At 45.8% G+C, this 15,017-nt stretch overlaps 1 protein-coding gene across 2 annotated transcripts in view; it reads left to right on the top strand.

Annotated features, from left to right (window-relative positions):
* The window catches only part of ICA1L (islet cell autoantigen 1 like), a 455,070-nt gene that overhangs the window by 233 nt on the left and 439,820 nt on the right, over positions 1 to 15,017 (top strand). The gene's annotated exons all lie outside the window — the stretch shown is intronic.

Raw genomic sequence — 15,017 nt, 5'->3', positions numbered from 1 at the left:
ACGTGTATAATACTTTGTCATTTTATTTTTTGACTACATGGTACGTACTAGAAAAAGCAGTAAGGCCACATTTAGATAGACTCACCGGAAACAAAAAGCTTAATTCATAATGAAGAAATTTGCTAAGGTGGACAAAGATTATTGTTTAAGGGTAGGTGAAAAGATACATACCAGGATGAGAGGCTTTTGACTCCTGCTCTGGTCAATATAAAGAGCACTCGAATCGAAGTTGAAATTATGTTGACTGTAAGATATTGATCTATTATTTGGGGCGGGTAACTACCCACTGCAAAGGAAAATTACAACACCTCTCGTGGTGAACCCCTCAAAGTCACAACATTAATTTAAGCTCAATTTTTTGGTAGCTATGGCACAGAGCAGATAGGCTTATTTTAGAGCAAACAATAACTATCCCAACCAAATTAGAACAAGCATTTACAATGCAATGGTCTCGGCATTTTTAAAGGTAGAGCTATTGGCATTGCTCATGACATTTTTTTTTTAAAATCATAAATAAATGGCATTGTCATTTACATTGCCAATAGCTTAATCGTTAAATAAATGGCATTGTCATTTACATTGCCAATAGCTTAACTGCTCGCAAATTCATGACCGATTGCATTTACACCCACACAGAGCCACACACACAAAGCCACCCACACACACATACAGAGCCACCCACACACACATACAGAGCCACCCACACAGAGCCACACACACACACACACATAGAGCCACACACAGAGCCACACAGAGCCCCCCCACACACACACACACAGAGCCCCCCCCCCACACACAGAGCCCCCCCCACACACAGAGCCCTACACACACCCAGAGCCCTACACACACCCAGAGCCCTACACACACCCAGAGCCCCACACACACCCAGAGCCCCATACACACCCAGAGCCCCATACACACCCAGAGCCCCATACACACCCAGAGCCCCATACACACCCAGAGCCACATACACACCCAGAGCCACATACACACCCAGAGCCACATACACACACAGAGCCACATACACACACAGGAGAGCAAGCACAGCGAGGAGGCAGGGAAGCAAGCACAGCCAGGGGGCAGGGGAGCAAGCACAGCCAGGGGGCAGGGGAGCAAGCACAGCCAGGGGGCAGGGGAGCAAGCACAGCCAGGGGGCAGGGGAGCAAGCACAGCCAGGGGGCAGGGAAGCAAGCACAGCCAGGGGGCAGGCTAGCAAGCACAGCGAGGGGGCAGGGAAGCAAGCACAGCGAAAAAAAGGCGCACCTTGGTAGAGGGCTTAAACACAAAGGAAAAAGTAGTATCTAACACAAGCATTTGTTAGCAAAAGTTAGAGCTATTGGCATTGTAAATGACAATTTTTTTATTTATGTGTTGGTTTTGAAAAACGATAAATAAATGGCAGTCATTTACAATGCCAATAGCTTAATCTCTCGCAAATGCGAGACCTATTGCATTTGCACCCAGACACACACAGAGAGCCACATACACACACACACACAGCCACACACACACAGAGCCACACACACTGTCCCACAAACTCACTGTCCCACAAACTCACTGTCCCACAAACTCACTGTCCCACACACTCACTGTCCCACACACTCAAAATTTCAAAGCTTTATTCGACAGCAAGTCATAAAAGCAATTTTTACATCCTACACTACACCATAAATACTACAACAATATTAAAATCATTATTTTTTAAAAACTCATTAAACAAGGTGCTGGCATATTACAGTTTTAGAAACAATTTGTACGTAATGATTAAAATGGTTCAATAAAACCTGTATTATTAGAACTAATCTATAGTAAACGGTGTCAATTAAATCATCGAGCAGTATCTAGCTGTTGTAAAGTGCTGGTGCGTATAGTCCATGACCAACCTAGAAATTTTGCCATAGCAATCGCCAAGCAGAGTGTACAGTCCGATTCCAGCATTCTTAGCGCCTGTATACACCTGCGCGTACCTAGATTTAAGCACACTGGTTTTACCCATTTTCGGCGTGGGCTAACATAAAGGGGACAAACAAACAGTATATAAGCAATATTCTCTATCTAATCTTTGCAATGGGGACATTTATCGTCCTGAATTACTGACCATTTGCGGGTAAACGCCATTGTAGGAAGCGTCCCGATTTTGAATTGGAAATACAATTTTCTATCAAATGGCCTTTCAATAATGTCCCAGTATGGCTCACAAAATGGTACAGGTTTAATATCCAAAAAATGTCCTGTTAGATTTATGTTAGAACCAGTGCTATAAGCGGACGACCATACCATTTCCCAATACATATTGTTTAGTGTTGCCTTTGGTGGAACGCTTTCTGCATTGGGAGAGTTCCATAGGTGGTCTAATTCCAACTTAGTGAGCAACCCTCTTATTTCCTTTAACCACGGGATCGAATGAAAGCGATCTGCCCTAATGATGTCCTTTAGGGCAGGGGCATAATGCTCAAGTTCAGGAGTAGTCATGATGCGTCTCCAGTATAATAAGGGTCGCAGCCGTGCCAACTCCTCAATTTTTTTCCTGCCAAGGTCATATGCCAGTGCTACGGTTGGAGTACTTTAGGGAACCCCAATTAGACGGCGAAAAAACCTATTTTCCGCCAATGTTAATTGTTTCAAGTTGGAGAAACCCCAAAGTTCCGAACCGTATAGAGAGGCACTGATCACCTTCATATGATAGATTTCTAGGGCAGGGGTGATAGGCTTAGTCAATGAGGCTTTATGTTTATGGGCCACTACACCCGCCAACTGGTGGAATTTTAAGACAGCCATGTCAATGTGGTTTTTCCAGCTCATATTGCACTGAAGGGTTATTCCTAGATACGTGAAAGCCTCAACCTGTTCTAGGGGAATACCGTTAAAATTAATTGAGCCCTTAAAAGTATTCCGCTGGTTCAGGCACATAAACTTGGTTTTGGATGTATTTATCTCAAGTCCACGTGCTTGACAGAACTCACCGAAAGCATTAACTGCCTCTGGAACCCACTTGGTGTGCGAGAAACTATGAGTGTGTCGTCCGCAAACATGAGAACAGGCATGCGTGCATCGGTGGGAGAACGGCTTAGATGGTCTACAATGCCATTGATGTAAATAGAAAACAGTGTCGGTGTCAGAACACACCCCTGCCGAACCCCACGTTCGACGGGGAATGTGTCTGTCACCTCACCCTGGGCCCCCCACCTGATTCTAGCGTAATTGTTCTCATGTAAGCGGACGAGTAGAGTCAGTAGTTCCGGGGCCATCCCAGCTTCGGCAAGCACCCTCCAGAGCTTAGAACGAGGAACTAAATCAAAAGCTGATTTAAAATCTACAAAAACAGCGTAGAGAGTCCCATTGGTTAGCATTACGTTCCTGCAGTAGAGAGCTATGAAAAAAAAGACCTGGTCAACTGAACTTGTACAAGGACGAAACCCAGCTTGATAAGGGGAAAGAATATCTTTTTCTTCAATCCAAGTTTGCAGTTTGTTTTGCACTAATCGACCTATTAACTTTTGAGCAGAGTCTATAGGACTGATAGGTCTGTAATTACTGGGTAATGATTTATTTCCCTTTTTAAAAACTGGAATTATTTCTGCACCCTTCCATGAGGTCGGTATTGGTGCACCCCTGGCCACAGAATTAGCTAGCCACTCAAAGTACTGACACCAAGATGGACGATCGCTTAAGAACACATCAACAGGTATGGCATCCATTCCTGGGGCACAGCCCTCTATCACGCAATCTAGCGCTATACTGACCTCTTTTATGGTGAATAACTGACATTCATAAAAAGCTGTGGGAGGTAAAGTACACTCTCCTTCAGCTGGATCACGAGCGTATTGTGGTTTAAAGAAGTCAACCCATTGATTTTTAGCTACATTATTTTGCGGGGGTTGTGCCACCCCTCCTCTATCCCACTTGACCAAGGCCCAGAATTGGCTTTGACTCTTTGCATCACAGGCGGATTTAACCCCTTCGCTGCTAGGCCTTTTCCCCTCCTGTGCTAAGCCTTTTTTTGGCGATTTGGGGTAGTGCGCGCTTAGGCCCTTGTAACTTTTTGACCACATAAGGTATCCACGCCAAATTTGCGTCCTTTTCTTCCGACATCATGTGGATTCTAAAGGCGCCCAGGGTTTGTGTATTCCCTTGGAGGGGTCCCGGAAATTAACCAAAATATAGTGATTTTTTTGTTTTTTTCAGAAAAATGGGAAAAACGGGCTGCAAATGAAAGCCTCTGGGTTTTTCCCTGAAAATGTTATCAAAAAAGGGTTTGTGGGGCTGAAATCTCAATTTTCTCAGCTTTTAGGAAATGACAGTCTTTTGTCAGAGAACCGACATTTTTCACACAGTTTTGGCATTTTTCTGGGACATAGCCTATTTTTGCTATTTTTAGAGCTTTCCACCTCCTTCCAGTTAATGGTAGAAATGAGTTTGAAAGCAATAATGGATCCTAGAAAGCTGTACATTTTCAAGAAGTAGACAAAATTCTGAATTCAGAAAGGGGTCATTTGTCTAAATCCATGAAGGTTTCTTTATAGAAACTAACAGTTAAATATTGGAACAATTGAAAATTTGTTGAAAAAAACAGCCTTTTGTCTCCACGTTTTCACCTATAACTTTTTCTAATTTTGACAGCTCTTGGAAAGCAATATACCGTTACATCCGTTAGACCTTCCTGGTTGTGGGGATATATAGGACTTGTAGTTTCACCAAGAACCCGACGAACCCAGATCCAAAAACTGAGCAGCAACTTGCAATGGTATTTTTTCATTTACTGGGTATAGAGCACTTTGTCTTGGAAAATGTATACATGGAAAAATCTGTATGAAAGACACCTATGTATTTCTGAATTGGGTACAAAATATAGAGTTCAGAAACAGTATATAATTGCTAATTTTCAAAATTGGGAATACTCATACTAGCATGAGAATTATTGGTCATTTTTCAAAATTTTTTTTTTTTTACACAATGTCTTTCATTGAAAGGGAGAAATGCGCAAAAGCTCAATTGGTAATAACAGTTGATTTACAAATCTGAATTACCCCAAGTCTCCCGATAAAAACGGTTCCTCACTTGTGTGGGTCGGCCTTGTGCCTGCGACAGGAAACGGCGCAAAATGCAACGTGGTGACACCTAAATTTTGCAGTTACAAATTGACCCTTTTTTAGCAAAGTGCCTACCTGTAGTTTTTGCACCCTAGCTCTGCCGGCACCTAGGGAAACCTAGCAAACCTATACATTTTTGAAAAGTAGACACCCAGGGGAATTCAGGATGGGGTGACTCGACTGCCTACCACCAGGTCTTGTTACCCAGAATCCCTTGAAAAACCTAAGAATTTGACAAAAAAAACACATTTTCCTCACATTTCTGTGGAGGAAAGTTCTGGAATCTGCTTGGATCAACAAATTTCCACCCACCCAGTGTTCCCCCAGGTCTCCCGAAAACAATGGTACCTCACTTGCGTGGGTAGGCATAGTGGCTGCGACACGAAACAGCGCAAAACGCAACGTGGTCGCACCTCAATTTCCCAGTGAAATCTTGCGCTCTTTGGACAAAGAGACTACCTTTTGTTTTTGAGCCCTAGCTCTGCCAGCACCTAGGAAAACCTAGCAAACCTATACATTTTTGAAAAGTAGACACCCAGGGGAATTCAGGATGGGGTGACTCGTCTGCCTACCCCCAGGTTTTGTTACCCAGAATACCTTGCAAAGCTAAGATTTTGACAAAATAAACACAGTTTCCTCACATTTCTGTGGTGGAAAGTTCTGGAATCTGCGTGGATCTAGAAATTTCCACCCACCCAGCGTTCCCCCAGGTCTCCCGAGAAAAATGGTACCTCACTTGCGTGGGTAGGCATAGTGGCTGCGACACGAAACCGCGCAAAACGCAACGTGGACGCACCTCAATTTCCCAGTGAAATCTTGCCCATTTTGGAGGAAAAGACTACCTTTTGTTTTTGAGCCCTAGCTCTGCCAGCACCTAGGGAAACCTAGCAAACCTATATATTTTTGAAAAGTAGACACCCAGGGGAATACAGGATGGGGTGACTCATCTGCCTACCCTCAGGTTTTGTTACCCAGAATCCCTTGCAAAGCTAAGAATTTGACAAAAAAAACACATTTTCCTCACATTTCTGTGGTGGAAAGTTCTGGAATCTGTGTGGATCAACAAATTTCCACCCACCCAGCGTTCCCCCAGGTCTCCTGAAAAAAATGCTACCTCACTTGCCTGGGTCTGCCTAGTGCCTGCGACAGGAAACAGCGCAAAACGCAACGTGGTCACAACTCAATTTTGCAGTGAAATTGTGCCCTTTTTGGGCAAAGAGACTACCTTTTGCTTTTGAACCCTAGCTCTGCCGGCACCTAGGGAAACCTAGCAAACCCATATATTTTTGAAAAGTAGACACCCAGGGGAATTCAGGATGGGGTCACTCGACTGCCTACCCCCAGGTTCTCTTACCCAGAATCCCTTGCAAAGCTAAGAAATTGGGAAAAAAAGCATTTTCCTCACATTTCTGTGGTGGAAAGTTCCGGAATCTGCGTGGATCAACAAATTTCCACCCACCCAGCGTTCCCCCAGGTCTCCCGAGAAAAATGGTATCTCACTTGCGTGGGTAGGCATAGTGGCTGCGACAGGAAACAGCGCAAAATGCAACGTGGTCACAACTCAATTTTTCAGTGAAATTGTGCACTTTTTGGGCAAAGAGACTACCTTTTGTTTTTGAACCCTAGCTCTGCCGGCACCTAGGGAAACCTAGCAAACCTATATATTTTTGAAACGTAGACACCCAGGGGAATTCAGGATGGGGTGACTCGACTGCCTACCACCAGGTCTTGTTACCCAGAATCCCTTGAAAACCTAATAATTTGACAAAAAAAACACATTTTCCTCACATTTCTGTGGAGGAAAGTTCTTGGATCAACAAATTTCCACCCACCCAGTGTTCCCCCAGGTCTCCCGAAAACAATGGTACCTCACTTGCGTGGGTAGGCATAGTGGCTGCGACACGAAACAGCGCAAAACGCAACGTGGTCGCACCGGAATTTCCCAGTGAAATCTTGCGCTCTTTGGACAAAGAGACTACCTTTTGTTTTTGAGCCCTAGCTCTGCCAGCACCTAGGAAAACCTAGCAAACCTATACATTTTTGAAAAGTAGACACCCAGGGGAATTCAGGATGGGGTGACTCGTCTGCCTACCCCCAGGTTTTGTTACCCAGAATACCTTGCAAAGCTAGGATTTTGACAAAATAAACACAGTTTCCTCACATTTCTGTGGTGGAAAGTTCTGGAATCTGCGCGGATCTAGAAATTTCCACCCACCCAGCGTTCCCCCAGGTCTCCCGAGAAAAATGGTACCTCACTTGCGTGGGTAGGCATAGTGGCTGCGACACGAAACCGCGCAAACGCAACGTGGACGCACCTCAATTTCCCAGTGAAATCTTGCCCATTTTGGAGGAAAAGACTACCTTTTGTTTTTGAGCCCTAGCTCTGCCAGCACCTAGGGAAACCTAGCAAACCTATATATTTTTGAAAAGTAGACACCCAGGGGAATACAGGATGGGGTGACTCATCTGCCTACCCTCAGGTTTTGTTACCCAGAATCCCTTGCAAAGCTAAGAATTTGACAAAAAAACCACATTTTCCTCACATTTCTGTGGTGGAAAATGTAAATGTAAATGTATTTGAACTTATATAGCGCACAGCTACCCACAAAGGGTTTCCCGGCGCTTGCTTAGGGAACCCGTCCTGGTATTCCCCTGTGAGATAACCCCGGCAGGGTATCCACAAGGTGAAAGCCAGGCATCCCGCCGCGAGGGGCCATTGTGGAGATTAAGCAAGCTATTGCCCAGAGTCGCAGAGTGTGAACTCGTGAGTTGAGAAGGCACCGGAGCGAGAATTATCGAGTCCGTGGAATTTTTTAGCCCAAGCCCCGCCGAGGCGGGGAATTGAACCCTGGTCCAGGGCCGATCTCAGCTTCCGGGTCTGCCGCCTCTAACCCCTGAGCCACACTTCTCCACAGTTCTGGAATCTGTGTGGATCAACAAATTTCCACCCACCCAGCGTTCCCCCAGGTCTCCCGAGAAAAATGGTATCTCACTTGCGTGGGTAGGCATAGTGGCTGCGACAGGAAACAGCGCAAAATGCAACGTGGTCACAACTCAATTTTGCAGTGAAATTGTGCCCTTTTTGGGCAAAGAGACTACCTTTTGTTTTTGAACCCTAGCTCTGCCGGCACCTAGGGAAACCTAGCAAACCTATATATTTTTGAAACGTAGACACCGAGGGGAATTCGGGATGGGGTGACTCGACTGCCTACCACCAGGTCTTGTTACCCAGAATCCCTTGAAAACCTAAGAATTTGACAAAAAAAACACATTTTCCTCACATTTCTGTGGAGGAAAGTTCTGGAATCTGCTTGGATCAACAAATTTCCACCCACCCAGTGTTCCCCCAGGTCTCCCGAAAACAATGGTACCTCACTTGCGTGGGTAGGCATAGTGGCTGCGACACGAAACAGCGCAAAACGCAACGTGGTCGCACCTCAATTTCCCAGTGAAATCTTGCGCTCTTTGGACAAAGAGACTACCTTTTGTTTTTGAGCCCTAGCTCTGCCAGCACCTAGGAAAACCTAGCAAACCTATACATTTTTGAAAAGTAGACACCCAGGGGAATTCAGGATGGGGTGACTCGTCTGCCTACCCCCAGGTTTTGTTACCCAGAATACCTTGCAAAGCTAGGATTTTGACAAAATAAACACAGTTTCCTCACATTTCTGTGGTGGAAAGTTCTGGAATCTGCGTGGATCTAGAAATTTCCACCCACCCAGCGTTCCCCCAGGTCTCCCGAGAAAAATGGTACCTCACTTGCGTGGGTAGGCATAGTGGCTGCGACACGAAACCGCGCAAAACGCAACGTGGACGCACCTCAATTTCCCAGTGAAATCTTGCCCATTTTGGAGGAAAAGACTACCTTTTGTTTTTGAGCCCTAGCTCTGCCAGCACCTAGGGAAACCTAGCAAACCTATATATTTTTGAAAAGTAGACACCCAGGGGAATACAGGATGGGGTGACTCATCTGCCTACCCTCAGGTTTTGTTACCCAGAATCCCTTGCAAAGCTAAGAATTTGACAAAAAAAAACACATTTTCCTCACATTTCTGTGGTGGAAAGTTCTGGAATCTGTGTGGATCAACAAATTTCCACCCACCCAGCGTTCCCCCAGGTCTCCTGAAAAAAATGCTACCTCACTTGCCTGGGTCTGCCTAGTGCCTGCGACAGGAAACAGCGCAAAACGCAACGTGGTCACAACTCAATTTTGCAGTGAAATTGTGCCCTTTTTGGGCAAAGAGACTACCTTTTGTTTTTGAACCCTAGCTCTGCCGGCACCTAGGGAAACCTAGCAAACCCATATATTTTCGAAAAGTAGACACCCAGGGCAATTCAGGATGGGGTCACTCGACTGCCTACCCCCAGGTTCTCTTACCCAGAATCCCTTGCAAAGCTAAGAAATTGGAAAAAAAAGCATTTTCCTCACATTTCCGTGGTGGAAAGTTCCGGAATCTGCGTGGATCAACAAATTTCCACCCACCCAGCGTTCCCCCAGGTCTCCCGAGAAAAATGGTATCTCACTTGCGTGGGTAGGCATAGTGGCTGCGACAGGAAACAGCGCAAAATGCAACGTGGTCACAACTCAATTTTTCAGTGAAATTGTGCACTTTTTGGGCAAAGAGACTACCTTTTGTTTTTGAACCCTAGCTCTGCCGGCACCTAGGGAAACCTAGCAAACCTATATATTTTTGAAACGTAGACACCCAGGGGAATTCAGGATGGGGTGACTCGACTGCCTACCCCCAGGTTCTCTTACCCAGAATCCCTTGCAAATCTAAGAAATTGGAAAAAAAAACGCATTTTCCTCACATTTCTGTGGTGGAAAGTTCCGGAATCTGCGTGGATCAACAAATTTCCACCCACGCAGCGTTCCCCCAGGTCTCCCGAGAAAAATGGTATCTCACTTGCGTGGGTAGGCATAGTGGCTGCGACAGGAAACAGCGCAAAACGCAACGTGGTCACAACTCAATTTTTCAGTGAAATTGTGCCCTTTTTGGGCAAAGAGACTACCTTTTGTTTTTGAACCCTAGCTCTTGCGGCACCTAGGGAAACCTAGCAAACCTATATATTTTTGAAAAGTAGACACCCAGGGGAATTCAGGATGGGGTCACTCGACTGCCTACCCCCAGGTTCTCTTACCCAGAATCCCTTGCAAAGCTAAGAAATTGGAAAAAGAAACGCATTTTCCTCACATTTCTGTGGTGGAAAGTTCCGGAATCTGCGTGGATCAACAAATTTCCACCCACCCAGCGTTCCCCCTGGTCTCCCGAGAAAAATGGTATCTCACTTGCGTGGGTAGGCATAGTGGCTGCGACAGGAAACAGCGCAAAACGCAACGTGGTCACAACTCAATTTTTCAGTGAAATTGTGCCCTTTTTGGGCAAAGAGACTACCTTTTGTTTTTGAACCCTAGCTCTGCCGGCACCTAGGGAAACCTAGCAAACCTATATATTTTTGAAAAGTAGACACCCAGGGGAATTCAGGATGGGGTCACTCGACTGCCTACCCCCAGGTTCTCTTACCCAGAATCCCTTGCAAAGCTAAGAAATTGGGAAAAAAAACGCATTTTCCTCATATTTCTGTGGTGGAAAGTTTCGGAATCTGCGTGGATCAACAAATTTCCATCCACCCAGCGTTCCCCCAGGTCTCCCGAGAAAAATGGTATCTCACTTGCGTGGGTAGGCATAGTGGCTGCGGCAGGAAACAGCGCAAAACGCAACGTGGTCACAACTCAATTTTTCAGTGAAATTGTGCCCTTTTTGGGCAAAGAGACTACCTTTTGTTTTTGAACCCTAGCTCTGCCGGCACCTAGGGAAACCTAGCAAACCTATATATTTTTGAAAAGTAGACACCCAGGGGAATACAGGATGGGGTGACTCGACTGCCTACCCCCAGGTTCTCTTACCCAGAATCCCTTGCAAAGCTAAGAAATTGGAAAAAAAACCAAATTTTCCTCACATTTCTGTGGTGGAAAGTTCCGGAATCTGCGTGGATCAACAAATTTCCTCCGACCCAGCGTTCCCCCAGGTCTCCCGATAAAAATGGTACCTCACTTGCGTGGGTAGGCATAGTGGCTGCGAAAGGAAATGGTTCAAATTGTACGGTGGTGAATTTACAATACCAAATTGCAAAACAACCTTGATTTTTGGGGGGGGGCACCTGCGTTTTTGGCCCGGGGCTCGGTGGTATTTTTTGGAAAGTACAAAACCCAAACAGTTCTGAAAAGTAGACCCCCGGGGGAGTCCAGGAAGGTATGGCATGCGTGGGTCCCCGAACGTTTTCCTACCCAGAACACCTTACAAACCTTAAAATTAGGTAAAATAATCACTTTTCCAAACTTTTTTGCGTGGGATCACCGTGCTGGCAAAAATGTCCTACCACCCAGCGCTACCCTTGTTCTCCCGAGTAAAAGGATACCTCACTTGTGTGGGTGCCCCAAAGCAGAACAGGCCAAAAACGAATGTTGAAAAAAGTAGTATTTCAGTGTTACAAATTAAGCCCCCCTGCCTTAGTCACAGGCCTTTGGCCCACCCACACAAGTGAGGTATCATTTTACTCGGGAGAACAAGGGGAACGCAGGGTGGTAGGACATTTGTGCCGACACGGCGATCCCACGCAAAAATGTATGGAAAACTGTTTTTTTAACCTAAATTTGTGGTTTGCAGGGATTTCTGGGTAGGAAAACATTGGGGGACCCACGCATGCCATACCTCCCTGGACTCCCCCGGGTGTCTAGTTTTCAGAACTGTTTGGGTTTGGTAGTTTCCAAAGATGCCCGCCGAGCCCCGGTCCAAAAACTCAGTCCCCCCCCCCAAAAAAAGAAGGTAATCTTGCTATTGGTTATTGTAATGTCTCCACCGTACGATTTGGACCTTTTCCTGTTGCAGCCACTATGCCTACCCACGCAAGTGAGGTACCATTTTTATCGGGAGACCTGGGGGAACGCTGGGTGGGAAGAAATTTGTGTGAGCCCAGTGACGCCACGCTTTCCCACACAAAAAAAGTGTGTCAAAACTGATTTTTCCATCAAAAATTGAGGTTTGCAAGGGATTCTGGGTAAAGGAACGTTGGAGGATCCACGCAAGCCATACCTCCTTGGAAGCCCCCGGGTGTATACTTTTCAGAAATGTATGGGTTTGGTAGGTTTTCCTACATGGCCGTCTCGCACGGGGCCAAAAACACAGGTAACCCCTCTTGCAAAAGCTGGTGGTATTGAATGTCAATCCCACCAGCTTTTGAAAGAGGGGTTACCTGGGTTTTTGGCCCCGTGCGAGACGGCCATGTAGGAAAACCTACCTAACCCACACATTTATGAAAAGTAGACACCAGGGGGCTTCCAAGGAGGTATGGCTTGCGTGGATCCTCCAACGTTCCTTTACCCAGAATCCCTTGCAAACCTCAATTTTTGCAGAAAAAGTCAGTTTTTTCACACTTTTTTGTGTGGGAAAGCGTGGCGTCAGTGGGCTCACACAAATTTCCTCCCACCCAGCGTTCCCCCAGGTCTCCCGATAAAAATGGTACCTCATTTGCGTGGGTAGGCATAGTGGCTGCAACAGGAAACGGTTCAAATTGTACGGTGGTGAATTTACAATACCAAATTGCAAAACAACCTTGATTTTTGGGGGGGGGCACCTGCGTTTTTAGCCCGGGGCTCGGTGGTTTTCTTTGGAAAGTACAAAACCCAAACAGTTCTGAAAAGTAGACCCCCGGGGGAGTCCAGGAAGGTATGGCATGCGTGGGTCCCCGAACGTTTTCCTACCCAGAACACCTTGCAAACCTTAAAATTAGGTAAAATAATCACTTTTCCAAACTTTTTTACGTGGGATCACCGTGCTGGCAAAAATGTCCTACCACCCAGCGCTGCCCTTGTTCTCCCGAGTAAAAGGATACCTCACTTGTGTGGGTGCCCCAAAGCAGAACAGGCCAAAAACGAATGTTGAAAAAAGTAGTATTTCAGTGTTACAAATTAAGCCCCCCTGCCTTAGTCACAGGCCTTTGGCCCACCCACACAAGTGAGGTATCATTTTACTCGGGAGAACAAGGGGAACGCAGGGTGGTAGGACATTTGTGCCGACACGGCGATCCCACGCAAAAATGTATGGAAAACTGTTTTTTTAACCTAAATTTGTGGTTTGCAGGGATTTCTGGGTAGGAAAACATTGGGGGACCCACGCATGCCATACCTCCCTGGACTCCCCCGGGTGTCTACTTTTCAGAACTGTTTGGGTTTGGTAGTTTTCAAAGAATACCACCGAGCCCCGGGCCAAAGACTCAGGTGCCCCCCCCCCAAAAATCAAGGTTGTTTTGCATTTGGGTATTGTAAATTCACCACCGTACAATTTGAACCGTTTCCTGTTGCAGCCACTATGCCTACCCACGCAAATGAGGTACCATTTTTATCGGGAGACCTGGGGGAACGCTGGGTGGGAGGAAATTTGTGTGAGCCCAGTGATGCCACGCTTTCCCATGCAAAAAAGTGTGAAAAAAATGATTCTTTTTAGCTAAAATTGAGGTTTGCAAGGGATTCTGGGTAAAGGAACGTTGGAGGATCCACGCAAGCCATACCTCCTTGGAAGCCCCCGGGTGTCTACTTTTCAGAAATGTATGGGTTTGGTAGGTTTCCCTAGATGGCCGTCTAGCACGGGGCCAAAAACCCAGGTAACCCCTCTTGCAAAAGCTGGCGGTATTGAATGTCAATACCGCCAGCTTTTGCAAGAGGGGTTACCTGGGTTTTTGGCCCCGTGCTAAACGGCCATCTAGGGAAACCTACCAAACCCATACATTTCTGAAAAGTAGACACCCGGGGGCTTCCAAGGAGGTATGGCTTGCGTGGATCCTCCAACGTTCCTTTACCCAGAATCCCTTGCAAACCTCAATTTTAGCTAAAACAAAATCATTTTTTTCAAACTTTTTTGCATGGGAAAGCGTGGCATCACTGGGCTCACACAAATTTCCTCCCACCCAGCGTTCCCCCAGGTCTCCCGATAAAAATGGTACCTCACTTGAGTGGGTAGGCATAGTGGCTGCAACAGGAAACGGTACAAATTGTACGGTGGAGAATTAAGTTTTCAATTTGAGAGCGTGTGATTCAAGGAAATTGTGACAGACAATTTCAAGTTTGCAGGAGATTCTGTATATAAATCAATAGAATTCACCAGAAAGACATGACCATATACTTCCATGGTTTAACAATAATAACTAAATTTAGTAAGTTATTTATAGCTATAATGTACACCGTAACAGAGTTACTCAAAAGTGAAACATTCAAGGCACGGCTAACTATTCCTCAAAGACACACACATACAGGTTGGATTTGGCACGAGGGCGAGTGATGGTTCAGTACATAAAATTTTACTAACAAGAACTTTCGAAAAATGAAATGCTCTGTCAATAAATAAATGCATAAAAACCGAACCAGTGACTCGCAACTCGTGAGCTGTAAAGCCACGACAAGGCACCAACCGTTTTACAGGCCATTCACGCGCCTTTCATACCTGATACAAACCAGACCATTGACACCATCCAGAAAGAACAGCAACACATTACAACAATCACAATAAGGGACAAGGTACATCCTACTTCAGAAAGAGATAAAAGACAAACATTACTGCACAGCCATCAAATCCGCAAGCACACACACATTCTGGTTGGATTTGGCACGAGGGTGAGTGATGATTCAGTACATACAATTGTATTCGCAAGTAAGTTCAAAAAAATGAAATACACTGCGTATAATTGAAAGTATGATAAACTGAAACACTGACTCACAGCCCGTGAGCTGTAAAGCCACGTCAAGGCACCAACCTCTTTACAGGCCATTCATACACCTTTCGTACGTGTGACACATACAAAACATTCACACCGCCAGCCGCGGACCCATCACATTTCAACACTCACACCAGCAGACAGCGCCATTCAAGGGCC

Source organism: Lissotriton vulgaris, chromosome 2_1 (genome assembly GCF_964263255.1).
Source record: "Lissotriton vulgaris chromosome 2_1, aLisVul1.2, whole genome shotgun sequence".
NCBI classification, from domain to species: domain Eukaryota; kingdom Metazoa; phylum Chordata; class Amphibia; order Caudata; family Salamandridae; genus Lissotriton; species Lissotriton vulgaris.
Note: the sequence above shows the minus strand (reverse complement) of the source record. Positions and strands in the feature narration are given on the sequence as shown.